The 15,451-nt window shown below is 42.9% G+C and overlaps 1 long non-coding RNA gene across 5 annotated transcripts; it reads right to left on the reverse strand.

Annotated features, from left to right (window-relative positions):
• Positions 1-364: 364 nt before the first annotated feature.
• Positions 365-15,231, reverse strand: LOC135099498 (uncharacterized). Of its 5 annotated transcripts, none has more exons than XR_010268040.1 (11): positions 15,094-15,231; positions 10,643-10,827; positions 8,157-8,404; positions 5,947-6,223; positions 5,022-5,189; positions 3,914-4,021; positions 1,967-2,152; positions 1,633-1,808; positions 1,393-1,515; positions 716-824; positions 365-510 (listed from the first exon to the last, which is right to left on the reverse strand). It is a non-coding gene; the product is annotated as an uncharacterized LOC135099498 (long non-coding RNA). The 5 variants fall into 5 exon arrangements; XR_010268041.1 differs by lacking the exon at positions 15,094-15,231 and adding an exon at positions 13,782-13,796; XR_010268042.1 differs by lacking the exons at positions 10,643-10,827; positions 15,094-15,231 and adding an exon at positions 8,584-8,598.
• Positions 15,232-15,451: the final 220 nt, after the last annotated feature.

The following is a 15,451-nucleotide window of genomic DNA, read 5'->3' on the forward strand; positions in this document are numbered from 1 at the left end:
AGAGAGAGAGAGAGAGAGAGAGAGAGAGAGAGAGAGAGAGAGAGAGAGAGAGAGAATGACTGTGACATGACATCTTTAAGTACAAATGAGTATATAGTAACCATACACTGATACTTGTCCCCTTATACAGTGATAAGTTTACCCAAACACAATGGACACGGATGGAAACTTTTGGAGGCTAAAGTGCTCCAGGTGACTGGTGGACTCCATTTCATTGCGGAGGTCCAGGATTCTCTGCACAGTTGGGCTTTTGGTGTCAGTGGAAGTGGTGGCAGTGTGGCAGCAGTAACAGTTTTGGGTCTTTCTATGGGCAAGTTCTGTAGGATTCATATTCTGCCTCCTCATGAGGGACATCAGTGTGAAGGGTCAACAGAGCATCAATTCCCTCCTCAGGCAAAGAATGATGGATGCAATTTTCTGTTTCTTGTTGTTGCTCCACCTTTTCAGAGTGCTTGAGGCGCTCGTCAGCCAGCTTTCCACTGCTGGTGGGTGTCTCAGACTCACTGGTTCCTGTTCCACATCAAGAGTGTTAGCAGATGCCACTTGTATTTCATCTACTTAGTACATTACATCATTACATAAATAACTGGTGTTATCTGATATTAAAGTGCTAATGAGCAACATGCCACAGAAATCTGTTTATTTCAAGAAAATTATGAAGATAATAATAATGTTTCGTTGCACTTCATAAGATGGCTCAGTTTTTACTACTCACCAACACTGCTAAAGATAGCAACTGGACTCTTAAGGACGCTGCTTATCTTCTCGAGCTGCTGAAGGTCATGATCTGCTTCCTTTTCCTGCACCAGCTTTGATATCAAATCCTGCAGGAAACAACTGTGTTAATTCACATTTTGAATAAATCTAATAGATGAAATTTCACTTACAACACCTTATGTGTCTCTGGTGACTCATGGAGGACAGATACATCACCTGAGAGTAAATGGTCAGTGAAGAAGTTGACCCTTGATCCTGGCTAATCACATTAAGTACATTAAACACTCCTGTTAACTAATAAATGAGGGATAGATTTCTCTGGAAGGTTACATTACACTACTTCCCTGGCATTTGAAAACATTTTGCTCTACATGAACTCATATGGAAGCTTTACTGCAACATTAAATCTCAGCTAGATGCCAGATGGTGTAGCCTCCATCACAGAGCAAGGTAATGATATGAAGGCTTAGTACTTTGGTCAACACCTGAATAAGAACCGTTTGAGATGCAGCAGAGATCACTAACCTGCCAGCAATTGAATAAGAAGTGTGTGAGATGCAGCAGAGATCACTAACCTGCCAGCAATTGAATAAGAAGTGTGTGAGATGCAGCAGAAATCACTAATCTGCCATGACATGAATATGAAGTGTGTGAGATGCAAAAGAGAGCACTAACCTGCAGAGTGGTTTTGCTTCATTTCCTCTCATTCATGATGGAGGCTGGCAAGGTCTAACTCGCGTTCTCGAGCTTGTTGCTTCATCACTCCTCGCTGCAACTGGTAGATGGTGATGTAGTCACCTGAAGAAGGATAAAATTCTTCATTAAAAGACCAAGGAAATGGCATACAGTAAACAGTAAACACTTCCTCCACTTCACTTTTACAGATGATTCAAATGAGCAAAAAAACATGCATACACCGATGGACTCTGTCTCCTCATGCACTACAGCATGCTTAAGCTGCTACTTCCTGTCACTTAGCTCAGCCACCTCCTTCATGCTGCAAGTTAACCTGCTCTCCAGGACCCTGTGAGCCTCCTGCAGTTGTTGCAGCTTCTGTTAAAGCTCAGTTCCTCCCAATCCTGTTGTTTCTCCTGATAAAACAATAAGTTTGTTTCTCTCAACTTTTCTTAATACAGCCTCAATAAACAAATCCAATAACAATGCTTTTATTTTGTTATTAATTCAAAAAATTGAGCAACAGTGAGGAAAAATTATTTGCTTTATTATTAGAGAATATAAACTTTCTTACCTTTTGGTTCAGTTATGACATCTTCAGACAACTTTTCATGAGCAAGAGATTCTCCCAGCAGTTTGTTATACTTATCCCTCTCACAGTCTAGCTGAACCTGAAGACTGCTGCACTCACTCTCCAACCTGCTAACCTCAGATGTCAGTGTAGCCACTTGACCCAGCAATTTCCCCTTGGTATCTGTACCTGGAGGTGAAAAATTGATGCAACAGAGGGCCAGACAAGAATGACCAATGGAAGTAATTAGACGTAATGTAAGAAGTGGGTATAAGACTAAGGGAAATAGAAGGGCAATGGAGAGAGGGTTAGATGCACCAGAAATGTCTGTGGAGCCAGGAAAAATTTTAACTTGTAACAGAGATAACTAAGAGCAACTGTGAATGAATAAATGTGATGTAGCCTCGACCCATGACTGGGAAAATGCAAAAGCAGCACCTCAGACACCAGGACCATGATGACTGGCAGCTCCCAAAATTAGCTGCTGGCTTTTGTACTCCTAGTCACCACAGGAGGCTCATCCACAGCTAATCCTATCAGCTGATCATCTTGGGTGAAGTAATTGTTTATCAGTCTGGCTGTTGAGTCCTGATGCAGAGATGTGTGTGTGTGTGTGTGTGTGTGTGTGTGTGTGTGTGTGTGTGTGTGTGTGTGTGTGTGTGTGTGTGTGTGTGTGTGTGTGTGTGTGTGTGTGCACTTTGGAAAGCCTCCCTCCAAGGAGAATGTCAGTTTGATATACAAATATATATTCATGTGGATGGTAGCTCACATTTAGGCTTCTGAGTTCTCACATGAAGACATGCCATCCTTGTCTTTTTCCTCTGAGGGAGTGACTTTATACTCTGTGATAAGTGCATGCAGCTCACTATTCTGTCTTGTGACGTTTTTGATTTCTATCTGTGAAAGACACAAGAAGGCAGTAAGTTAACTTGTTTAACATGCCACATCATTTTATATATATTATGCCAAGTTTAAACAGGAAAGCCTCACCAGAAGCATCAACTAAAGACCAAAGTGATTAACAAATCCTTTCACTTTACCACCCTTAATGACAAAAGCTGATGATGTCCATATCCTGCATTTTTACACCTTCATGATTCCATTAGATTACATTAGATTACATTAGAACAGTATGTGACCAATGACGGTCTCCATTCTACATTGCCATGACAAGAATACAGGGCTTTACTGAACATAAACCAAGGACGCCTCCATTCTACATTGCCATGACAAAGAATACGGGGCTTTACTGAACATAAACCAAGGACGCCTCCATTCTACATTGCCATGACAAGAATACAGGGCTTTACTGAACATAAACCAATGACGCCTCCATTCTACATTGCCATGACAAGAATACAGGGCTTTACTGAACATAAACCAAGGATTCCCTCCTCCTCTCTCTAAGGGTTAGGGTTCTCCTCAACAGTTACAGCGTGGTGTGAGAGATGCAGTGCTGTCAAGGCTTTACTATTTACAGGAAGCAACACACCAATAAATAAATGTTACTTTGGAAATGAAACTGAATAATCAAAGGCTTTATATCTCATGAACTTCCCTTCTTTAATAAACTGTCTTCAAGCTGACAGACTCCAGTAGTATTGCATCTTAGGAATATTCTACAGCTGATTTCATAATAACTGCTCTCTAAAAACTGACTACATGCCTCCTTCCCTGCCTCCTACAGACTCTACTCAACAATTGTTGCTATTCTGTTCATGCTGGTGTGACAGTTAACCAGTATATTAATTCCTTAGTTATGTACACTCTAGAATGGTGGTTCATTTTATCTACCAGTGATTTGAATTCCCAGCTTCTAAGTATTACATTATTATTTGTTGATTGGTACCATTTGTATGCAATCAGAGAAAGATTTCAATATAAAAACATATCCATGTTACTGTTACCTTTCAGAATGTAAACCAAAATGAAAGCTATGTAAATTCTTACTTTAGATTATGTTGTCATTTCATTGAATGATGTAATTTCTTGGTTCTTGTGCTTCTTCAAATGCAGTCCCTTGTCTGGTTTCTCTGTCAATTCTAATTTCTTATTGCTCTGTGGAAAAAAAAAGTGCAAATGTTTAGGATGAACTGATTCAATAATATTGCTTTCACAATTTCAATATTGTTCACAATTTCTGCAGGAAGTTTACTCCATATATTTACTATACGATTAAAGAAAAAATGTTTGGCCTTGTGGGATTTAAAACGTTTGGGTATAATCTTGAATCTATTATTTCTTGTTAGGTAGAATGAAGGAGGAGGAGGAGGAGGAGGAGGAGGAGGAGGAGGAGGAGGAGGAGGAGGAGGAGGAGGAGGAGGAGGAGGAGGAGGAGGAAGGAGGAGGAGGAGGAGGAGGAGGGAGAAACAAAGATAGGAGGGAAGGAAGAAAGGAAGAAAAGGGAATAAGAGAGAGAGAGAGAGAGAGAGAGAGAGAGAGAGAGAGAGAGAGAGAGAGAGAGAGAGAGAGAGAGAGAGAGAGAGAGAGAGAGAGAGAGAGAGAGAGAGAGAGAGAGAGAGAGAGAGAGAGAGAGAGAGAGAGGAGTTGGTAAGGAAAATTATTACAATGGTCCAAGGTGAAGAACAGGGACTGGAATGAGAAGTGGAAGAAGCATATAGAATTTGAAAATATAGTGAAGGAGGTAAAAGACCATTAAAAGTGAGAATGAGATCCCAAGTTACAGTAAAGGAGATCCTAGTGAGAACTGGGAAGCTGGCTGAAAATTCAGAATACAAGAATATTTGGGTAAAAAAGAGATATGAACTTGGAAGAAAGGGAAAAAGAGAAGGATCTGAGGAATGAAGCCAAGCAAAAAAAACGAGAGAAGTACAGAGACCGAGAAGCAGAAATTTTATTGGAGGGTACTAGATATGAAACTAAGGAAATGGTATATTCAGGAAAGGGAACAAGAAATGAAAGAACCACAACAGCAGACAGACAAATTGCATGTGGTGGGAGAAGTAGTATATTAAGAGTAATATATACAAAACGAACTTCATGTAAACAAATAAAATTTTCAGAAAACTTGTCACACAAAACCTTATTAACAACTCACCTTCTCCTTCTGCGGCATTTCCTTCCTTCTTATCTTTCTCCTTTCCTTCTCCATCTTCCTCCTCCTCCTCCTCCTCCTCTCCTTCCTCTTTCTTTCCACCTTCCTCCTCCTCTTGTGACTCTTAACTCTCTTCCTCCTCGTCCTCCTCTTCCCCTGTGCTTCCCTCCTCTGAAAGAAAAGACTTGTTTAAAAAGCAAGAAAATATAGTAGTAATAGTAAAAAAAAGTCAATGAAATGAAAGTTTATACACATATGAAATTAGTGAAAATTTGACACCAAACATTCTCTATCTGTAACATTACATCAGAATGACGAGAACACAAGATATGAAAAGTGAAAGGGAATGATGTATATAACAAAGAAAAACATTGTATAATGACATATGACAGGAAAATAATCTTGTATACTTGTCCCTTAAATACTTGCTTCCTTGTATATTAACTCCCAAAATGCTCATTCCTTGTACTCTCATTTTCAAAACACCTCTTCCTTATATATTGTCACTCAAACACTCCTTTCTTGTACACTTATTCCCAAATCATTCCTGTCTTCCTGTATTCTCATTCTCCAAACACTCCTGCCTCTGCACACCCAGTTCCTCAAAACATTTCTTCATTGTTTACTCATTCCCCAAACACACCAACTTTCTTGTATACTTAGCTCTCAAAAGATGCATTTTTAAACATCCATAACTCCTTTTATTTTCATTCCCCAAACACTCCTGGCTGTGCACACTCCAGCACGTTAACACCACACACACATTCACACTCTTAATATCATCTGTCAGCCCCTAGTGGAAAGGGACAATCTTGTGGCCCACCATACTACACCTCAGGAGGTCAGACACAGCATTCAGTTAACAAAAAATCACATTAACACCCACTCCCCACAGAACATAGTAACACAAAATCAGATTAACACTCACCCCAACGTCACATTCACAAGACAAGTTCTCATCCCACAGCCGTAAACTGTTTGCGGCCACCTACGAGGACCTTGCCAAGAAGATGCTTGCCTACACAACCCCAACGGACACAGCTCTGTACCGGCGCATCCCGGCTAACACGACAGGCCTCGCCAGCATCCTCTTCTTCATCGAGCGACTCCAGAGGTGCTACATACCCGCGGGGGAGAAGCCTGTTAGCATGGGAGTTGCTGCTGGCTGGTACATGTTGTCAGCTCTCCTACAACAAGGTGAGGACCTGTTGAGGTGTAAGACTGGTCAGTTCAAGTGTTGGAGCTAGCCATTCAACCAACTAGCCAATCAATCAGTCACTCAGCTAGTCAGTCAGTCAGTCAGTCAGTCATTCCATTTTGGCCATAAGTCACTGTTTACTTAATCAATCCCTCCTAAGACACTGCACTTTTTTCAGATTATAGAGCTGATAGGTCTCGGTAGGGGGTTGACAGGCCTTGGTGGGGCTTGAGAGCGCCTTGGTGGGGGCTGACAGGGTTTGGTAGGGCTTGGCAGGGGTGACAGCAAAGGCTTCTGTTTAAAATCTCACATCTCAAGCCACCTCATTACTTGAGAGGTAACAAAGGGCTTGGCAGAGCTTGACAGGGATTGGTAGAGGTGACAGGGGCAGGCAGGACTGACAGGGGATGACCTAACCTAACCTAACTTAACCTGACCTGACCTAACCTAATGTAAGCTAACTTAACCTAACCTAACGTAACCTAACTTAACCTAACGTAAATTATTCTAGACTAACCTGACCTGACGTAACCTAACCTGACCTAACTTTGATGAACTGAAGCCAACCTAACTCAGCCGAACTAACCTAACCAAATCTAATTATATAGAAATAAATAAATAAAATAATAAAAATAAATAGAAAAAAAAAACACATGATTCAGGATTCTGAAGCAAACCAAAACAATAGATAAAAAATTGTAATAAATAAATAAATAAACAAATATATCAGAGGAAAAGAAGAAAAACAGTCTTACAGGTGTTTTTGAGGTACTATGGCACATGGTACACTGCCAGGCCCTTGTACTGCACCATTAACACCACAATGTACACTGACATGGTACTGCAACAGTGGGAGTCTTGCAAGTTGATTCACCACTCTTGGAAATCGTTTAGGAGGTCTAGGAACATCACAGTTAGGTTAAGTTTTTGTGCTACAGTTTAAAGTTACAGTGATGCATGGTACAGTGGTTTATGGTGTAGGTAGACAAGGCCTTCCTGCACCACTAGCACCATAGGGTACAGTGCTGTGGTATAGTGACATGAAGAAATTAAGAAAACAAACTGAAGATTCATTTACCTGCCAGACCCAAGGCATACATTTATACTTTTATCATTACAGGTAGAAATCTATATATACAGAGAAACATGACATGTATGTATGTATGAAATATGTATGAACAGTATATTGGCATATAAATAAGCGTAGGTGAGGAGAAATTAATATTGTCAGTCTGGGATGACAGAGAGGGAGGGGATGGAGATGCAGGCATAGGTGACGCTGACTAACACAAAGTATCTTATTTAACTACAGACTAGGATTATCGGGCTGGGATGTGAATAGTAGATGTGTAAATGAATAATTCACCTATGGGCGTGAATGAGAAGAAACAATGAAAAAAAGAAGGGCACCGATGTTTTGGTGAGGGCGGGGAAAGGAAGGAAAAATATGGAAAAATTATCTTGTTATTTTTCGTACTATAGACACATTTTTACATGCACAGGAACTCAGGGTACATGTATCAATGTATAATCTATGTATGAACGCAGTATAGATGTATAAATAAGCGTATCAGGGAAGAAATAAGGAAAAATGTTAGCGACAAGGCGGTTGTTTGGTGTCGGATGGTGGGGAGAGGGGTCCAAACACGTACTATCAATCTCACTGACAGCTTGGACTATCACGGTAATACATTCATGGCAGATGTATGGGTGTATAAACTATCTATACACGCAGTATGGCGGTAATAATAAGCGCAGGAGATAAGAAAACTGAAAAAAAAACGAATGAAGAGAGGGCCAAGTTGGTGACAGGCAGCGGAGAGAGAGAGAGAGAGAGAGAGAGAGGGAGAGAGGGAGGCGGACATTGAAGAACCACTAATGTCACTACTATCTTGGACTATCAGGGTGATAAGTGCAGGGTGAGCATGTGTGACTATTACCTTCGCGATCTCTGAAGGCATCAGCTTGCAGCGTCTTCACAACCTGTATTTCGTCAATCTCTTGCTTGTTGGTGGTCTGCACGGAGGACCTGAGCCCATCAAAGACAGTCTTCGTAAATGTCTTGATCTTTTACGTTACGGCCTGTTTTTTTTTTACCTGACCTTGACCTGCAGGCTTACATGGCTCTACAGGCTAGGGGAAGGCCTGGGACACATGTCTGGCGGGTCAGGCTAGGGCTGGCTGCAGGCTGGGAGACAAGATTCGCTATTATACTTTTCGATCACTGGAATGAACCGAGTAGCTGCGCGCGCGCGCGCCATGACGTCACTACGAAGATGCCAGATTTGTTTCACTCCCCTGGTCTGGCACTGTAGGGCTCTATGTGGCACTGTACGCACTCACACACCTTATACACGTAATACACACCTGCACACGAAGCACCATCACTTATGGCATTGTGACACTAGAGAAGAGGCCTGTACACAAACACACATAGACACACACACACATACACATATTCAGCCACACACACGTACATAAAGAATCAGAGTCTTTCACTCATTCAATTAAGAAAAAAAAAACCCAGACTGTTCGCCACTCAAAAAACATCATAATATTTTTTCAGTGGCACTGCGGCATTGTGAAGCCACCATGCAAAATATTTACACTCGTATTATAAAAAAAAAAAAAAAAACTGGAGGGTTCATTAGAGAGAGAGAGAGAGAGAGAGAGAGAGAGAGAGAGAGAGAGAGAGAGAGAGAGAGAGAGAGAGAGAGAGAGAGAGAGAGAGAGAGTTAGGTTTCATAATTAGATGGAAAAGAATCTGTTCTGAAAAATGAGAAACAGATTCAGAGAGAGAGAGAGAGAGAGAGAGAGAGAGAGAGAGAGAGAGAGAGAGAGAGAGAGAGATTAAATTGATATATGAGGCGCGCGGCGCAACAACGACGTAACCGAGAAATGGAAGTTTCGAGAAAAACGCGCTCAAAGTTAAACACTGATTGCGCACAAAAGGATACCCTTAAATAAGTAAGTATTATACATCATTTGAAAGGTCTTGGGTAGTTCTGTTTGGGGATGTAGGTTTCGAAGTGATAGGTGACGATTTTGGGTGGATGACTTACGCGTTAATTAACGCGTATACCGTAGGTAATAATTTTTTTTCCCGATATTGTTTTCATTTGTTAATAATGTGTTAGAGCCTAGTACACATAGTATTAAGTGAAAGTTTCATGAAGATTGGTACATAAATAAATTTTTTATGAATTTTTTTCCGAGCGTAAAAAATAAAACTTACTCATTACCGGCACGTTATTACTCCTACCATAACTTTGACGTCCTGCTATGACTAACAGTGTGTAATGCTGATAATTTTATGTTTGTGCATGCATTCTGGTAAGTATTAATGGAAAGCCGCTATGTCAAGAACATTATGAAGAAACGATTTTTTTTTTTTTTTTTTGTATTCAATGAATATAGTTGGCTCTCATCCTTTACACTGGCTTGAGACAGTTAAGTTGATTACCAGGATACGTCTGTTTGATCCTGGCAATGCCCTTAGCGGATTTACCAACCCTTTAAATCCCCCTTCAACCCACTAAGTCGGGTTGACTGGGGATTTAAAAAACTTACGTAAGGCTGGTGGCCACAGCAGGATGCTGTGACACTTTCGTCTGCACTCTAGTAGCCATAGTTGCGTAAAGAGTCACGAGAAAGGTAGCGTGCGTCTGTGCTCGGGCGTGTTAAAGGGCAGAGTGGATGAGCACATGGTGAGTGTGTTGTCACCATGGCAACGGCGCTGGTAAACATGGCAGCGGTGCTGTGATTGGCTCGCCCGCGCCGGGCGGCTGCAACCGCACCGCTGATTGGCCATACGCACGTGAGGCTGGGAGGAGCAGGTTGCGTCGTTGTTGTACCGCTTTCGAGATGTTAGTCCAGAGAAATTTTCTCCGCACTACGCTCGACTTTGAGCCTTAGTACAGGTGCTTAGATGGTCGAATATGACTTGGCCGACATCACCACGAGACTTTTACACCCTTCTACCACACGGAGCAGGCAAAAACACGGTTACGTCGTTGTTGTACGTACGTCGTTGTTGTACCGCGCGCCTCATATGTTAATAATTTCTTTTCATCAAAATAAAGAAACGGATGAATAAATAAATAAATAATTATAGAGAGAGAAGAGAAATATAATAATAATAATAAAAATAATAATAATAATAATAATAATAATAATAATAATAATAATAATAACAATAATAATAATGTGTGTGTGTGTGTGTGTGTGTGTGTGTGTGTGTGTAGTGAAGTCTGGGTGGGTGAGTGTATGTCAGGAATGATGACAGGTCAGGTGTGTTCTTTGTGTCCTGGTGAGATGAGGTCAAGTGAAGTCAGTGTGTGCCAGGAAGGTTGTGTCCACACAACATACATACATGAACAAGATTACAGTACACTACATGCATATAAATACTAATTGCTGTACTCACCAATCACTGACTCTTGATGTGGTGATGTGGTGGTGATGTTCTATTTCACTGGGGCAGGACAGGAGGTGGTGGTGTGGTGATGTGGTGATGCAATGATGTGATGTTAGTGGTGCTCTGTTCATTCACCAAGCAAGACAGGAAGTGTAATGGTGGTGTGGTGGTGCATAACACTGTCTTCACCACATCTGCCAAGACAATACAAGATAAACATTAATGACTTACAATGAAAAACAAGATGGAGATAGACAAATTAGGAAAGAAATAGGTTTCTATAGAGTATTACTGTGTGTGTGTGTGTGTGTGTGTGTGTGTGTGTGTGTGTGTCACTAATTTCTATCTCTTTCTCTCTCTCCTGAGAACTATTTCATATTGCTGTACATCAACATGAAATATCACCACACAAGCCTCTCTCTCTTTCTCTGCACCTCACAACACAACACAGAACTTTATCACACTAATCAGTAAACAATACCAAAAGCTCCCCTTCTGCAGGCCTGACTCCTCCCTTTCATTCAGACCCTTTCTTTCCCTCTCTCTCAGCTTGCCCGCCTTCGTATCTGCGTCTATATTTACTCTTGATTCAAGTATACAACTCTACACCATACTGACCTATAGGTACAGTGCAAATAGCTTTTCTTCCTCCCTGTTTTTCCTGTCTCTCTGCCTGTCTGCCTCTTTCTCCCTCTCTACTGACTCATGGCTCAAAGATACAAGTCTAATTAAGCTTTGAACCTCTCTGTCTTTACAATATCATAAAACCTCAACACTCCAAACCAAACCAACCCTGCCAACACCTACCTGTCTCTCTGCCTCAGTCAGTCAGTCAGTCAGTCAGTCAGTCAGTCAGTCAGCCATTCAACCAGCCAGCTAGCCATTCAACCAACCAGCCAATCAATCAGTCACTCAGCTAGTCAGTCAGTCAGTCAGTCAGTCAGTCAGTCAGTCAGTCAGTCAGCCAGTCAGTCAGCCATTCAACCAGCCAGCTAGCCATTCAACCAACTAGCCAATCAATCAGTCACTCAGCTAGTCAGTCAGTCAGTCAGTCAGTCAGTCAGTCAGTCAGTCAGTCAGTCAGTCAGTCAGTCAGTCAGTCAGCCATTCAACCAGCCAGCTAGCCATTCAACCAACCAGCCAATCAATCAGTCACTCAGCTAGTCAGTTAGTCAGTCAGTCAGTCAGTCAGTCAGTCAGTCAGTCAGTCAGTCAGTCAGTCAGTCAGTCAGCCATTCAACCAGCCAGCTAGCCATTCAACCAACCAGCCAATCAATCAGTCACTCAGTTAGTCAGTCAGTCAGTCAGTCAGTCAGTCAGTCAGTCAGTCAGTCAGTCAGTCAGTCAGTCAGTCAGTTAGCCATTCAACCAGCCAGCTAGCCATTCAACCAACCAGCCAATCAATCAGTCACTCAGCTAGTCAGTCAGTCAGTCAGTCAGTCAGTCAGTCAGTCAGTCAGTCAGTCAGTCAGCCATTCAACCAGCCAGCTAGGCATTCAACCAACCAGCCAATCAATCAGTCACTCAGCTAGTCAGTCAGTCAGTCAGTCAGTCAGTCAGTCAGTCAGTCAGTCAGTCAGCCAGTCAGTCAGCCATTCAACCAGCCAGCTAGCCATTCAACCAACTAGCCAATCAATCAGTCACTCAGTCAGTCAGTCAGTCAGTCAGTCAGTCAGTCAGTCAGTCAGTCAGTCAGCCATTCAACCAGCCAGCTAGCCATTCAACCAACCAGCCAATCAATCAGTCACTCAGCTAGTCAGTTAGTCAGTCAGTCAGTCAGTCAGTCAGTCAGTCAGTCAGTCAGTCAGTCAGTCAGTCAGTCAGTCAGCCATTCAACCAGCCAGCTAGCCATTCAACCAACCAGCCAATCAATCAGTCACTCAGTTAGTCAGTCAGTCAGTCAGTCAGTCAGTCAGTCAGTCAGTCAGTCAGTCAGTCAGTTAGCCATTCAACCAGCCAGCTAGCCATTCAACCAACCAGCCAATCAATCAGTCACTCAGCTAGTCAGTCAGTCAGTCAGTCAGTCAGTCAGTCAGTCAGTCAGTCAGTCAGTCAGTCAGTCAGCCATTCAACAAGCCAGCTAGGCATTCAACCAACCAGCCAATCAATCAGTCACTCAGCTAGTCAGTCAGTCAGTCAGTCAGTCAGTCAGTCAGTCAGTCAGTCAGTCAGTTAGTCAGTCAGTCAGCCAGTCAGTCAGCCATTCAACCAGCCAGCTAGCCATTCAACCAACTAGCCAATCAATCAGTCACTCAGCTAGTCAGTCAGTCAGTCAGTCAGTCAGTCAGTCAGTCAGTCAGTCAGCCATTCAACCAGCCAGCTAGCCATTCAACCAACCAGCCAATCAATCAGTCACTCAGCTAGTCAGTTAGTCAGTCAGTCAGTCAGTAAGTCAGTCAGTCAGTCAGTCAGTCAGCCATTCAACCAGCCAGCTAGCCATTCAACCAACCAGCCAATCAATCAGTCACTCAGTTAGTCAGTCAGTCAGTCAGTCAGTCAGTCAGTCAGTCAGTCAGTCAGTCAGTCAGTTAGCCATTCAACCAGCCAGCTAGCCATTCGACAAACCAGCCAATCAATCAGTCACTCAGCTAGTCAGTCAGTCAGTCAGTCAGTCAGTCAGTCAGTCAGTCAGTCAGTCAGTCAGTCAGTCAGTCAGCCATTCAACCAGCCAGCTAAACATTCAACCAACCAGCTAATCAATCAGTCACTCAGCTAGTCAGTCAGTCAGTCAGTCAGTCAGTCAGTCAGTCAGTCAGTCAGTCAGCCATTCAACCAACCAGCTAGCCACCCAACTAGCTAACCAGCCAGTCAATCAGTCACTCAGCCAGCCAGTCAGTCAGTCAGTCAGTCAGTTAGTAAGCCAGCCAGCAAGCCAGCCAGCCAGCCAGTCAGTCAGTCAGTCAGTCAGTCACTCAGCCAGCGAGTCAGCCGGCCAGCCAGTCAGTTAGTTCTGTGGGCCTGTGTATGGTTCTGGTGGGCGTCTGTTTGGTTTGTGTTAGGTTCAGCTAGCCCTCTGTTTGGTCTGTGTTTGGTCTCTGGGCCATAGATGCAGCAAGACCGGTTCAAAATTCCAAGCACTGACGCACTGCACAGACTACCACCTCATGCCTGCTTGGTGTGAAAGAGTCTGCTGGGACAAATGACCTACACAGCAACTTGTATCAGTCCCCCAGATGTGTTCCTGGAAGCTCAGTGTTATGGATGCAGTGTGACATGCTGACTTAGGGAAGGCTGTCTGTCGTGGCTGCACCTTGCTGTGGCTAAGAAAAGGCTGTGTTTGTTTGAAGTGCTGTACTGGTCATGCTGGGAAGTGTACAGGCCACCATTAGTAGTAGAAATGTTGCACTAGAATGAAATTAGTTGGGAAATGTAATGCATAATTATTGGCAGGGAAAAGATGGTGACAGGGATGCTGGGACGTGCTTCACTGTACACCGTGGTGGCCGCCCCTTGGTGCTTGGCGGTACCTTATAGGGCATCAAGGGGCAGTTATTGTAGTCTCATCTTACAGCAAAACAAGTAAAAGAAAAAAAATAGTAATAATAATAATAATAAAAAAAAATTTTTATCATTGTCTTGATGAGCACAAATCTTTCCCTGCCAATACATAAACAGCACATTTTTTCTCTAAATTTCACCATTGTAGTACACATTTATACTAGTAATGATGACCTGTAGACTTTCCAGGCATGACAACACTTGAAACACAACCATTTTGTTAGCTACAGCATAGAGCAGCCACCAGACAGCCTTCCCCCACGTCAGCATGTCACACACTGAATCTGTCAGTCTGCTTTCAAGAACACATGAGGGACTAACAGGAGTTGCCATGTACTTAATTTCCTGCAGATTCTTTCACACCAAGGAGTAGCAAGTTGGAAGTCTGTGATTGTAACTATCCTGCTCAATTTCAGCTTCTATTCTAATCTCTACTTAATCTCCATATAGTTCCATTTTGGCCATAAGTAACTGTTTACTTAATCAATCCCTCCTAAGACACTGCACTTTTTTCAGATTATAGAGCTGATAGGTCTCGGTAGGGGGTTGAGTGGTGGCTTGAGAGGGCCTTGGTGGGGGCTGACAGGGTTTGGTAGGGCTTGGCAGGGGTGACAGCAAAGGCTTCTGTTTAAAATCTCACATCTCAAGCCACCTCATTACTTGAGAGGTGACAAAGGGCTTGGCAGAGCTTGACAGGGATTGGTAGAGGTGACAGAGGCAGGCAGGAGTGACAGGGGATGACAAGGAACACCTCAAAATTAATGTACACGCATGTACAGACCGACTGCCCCTCTAAAAATGCTTCAAACTTTCCTTGTTTTGTATAAGCTTGAGCACCTGGTACACTCACGGGCACACAGCACCCCCGGGCCGTCCCCCAACACCTCAGGACTCGGGAAAGGGGGGGTCCCAGGCCGGGATGGAAATAAATAAATAAAAATAAAAGCTGGAACCGGCCTTACCTTTCTTGAGGGCGTCTTCTTTATGTCTGTACATATTTCCACGGTGGCACACGCTACTAGCCGCCCCCTGGACACGCCTCTCGCCACCTCACGCATGTACAGACCGACTGCCCCTCTCTGAAAAGCAACAAATTCAGCCCTATATCAAGTCTGACTCGTGCCTGTTTACATTTCTCTGGGTCTCTGTCAGGGCTCAGGCGTGTAGAATGAAAGAATGATAGAAAACGAAAGATTTTCAGGGGAAACTAGTTATAAGTCTATTATAAAATACCGTGATACAACCACTAATAATGTCTTAATAATGCACTTTTTCCTAACAGTATACTGAGGTCGACAAACTGAAAGGCTTTGGAGTAGT

The sequence above is a fragment of the Scylla paramamosain genome, unplaced genomic scaffold, assembly GCF_035594125.1.
Source record: "Scylla paramamosain isolate STU-SP2022 unplaced genomic scaffold, ASM3559412v1 Contig136, whole genome shotgun sequence".
NCBI lineage: Eukaryota > Metazoa > Arthropoda > Malacostraca > Decapoda > Portunidae > Scylla > Scylla paramamosain.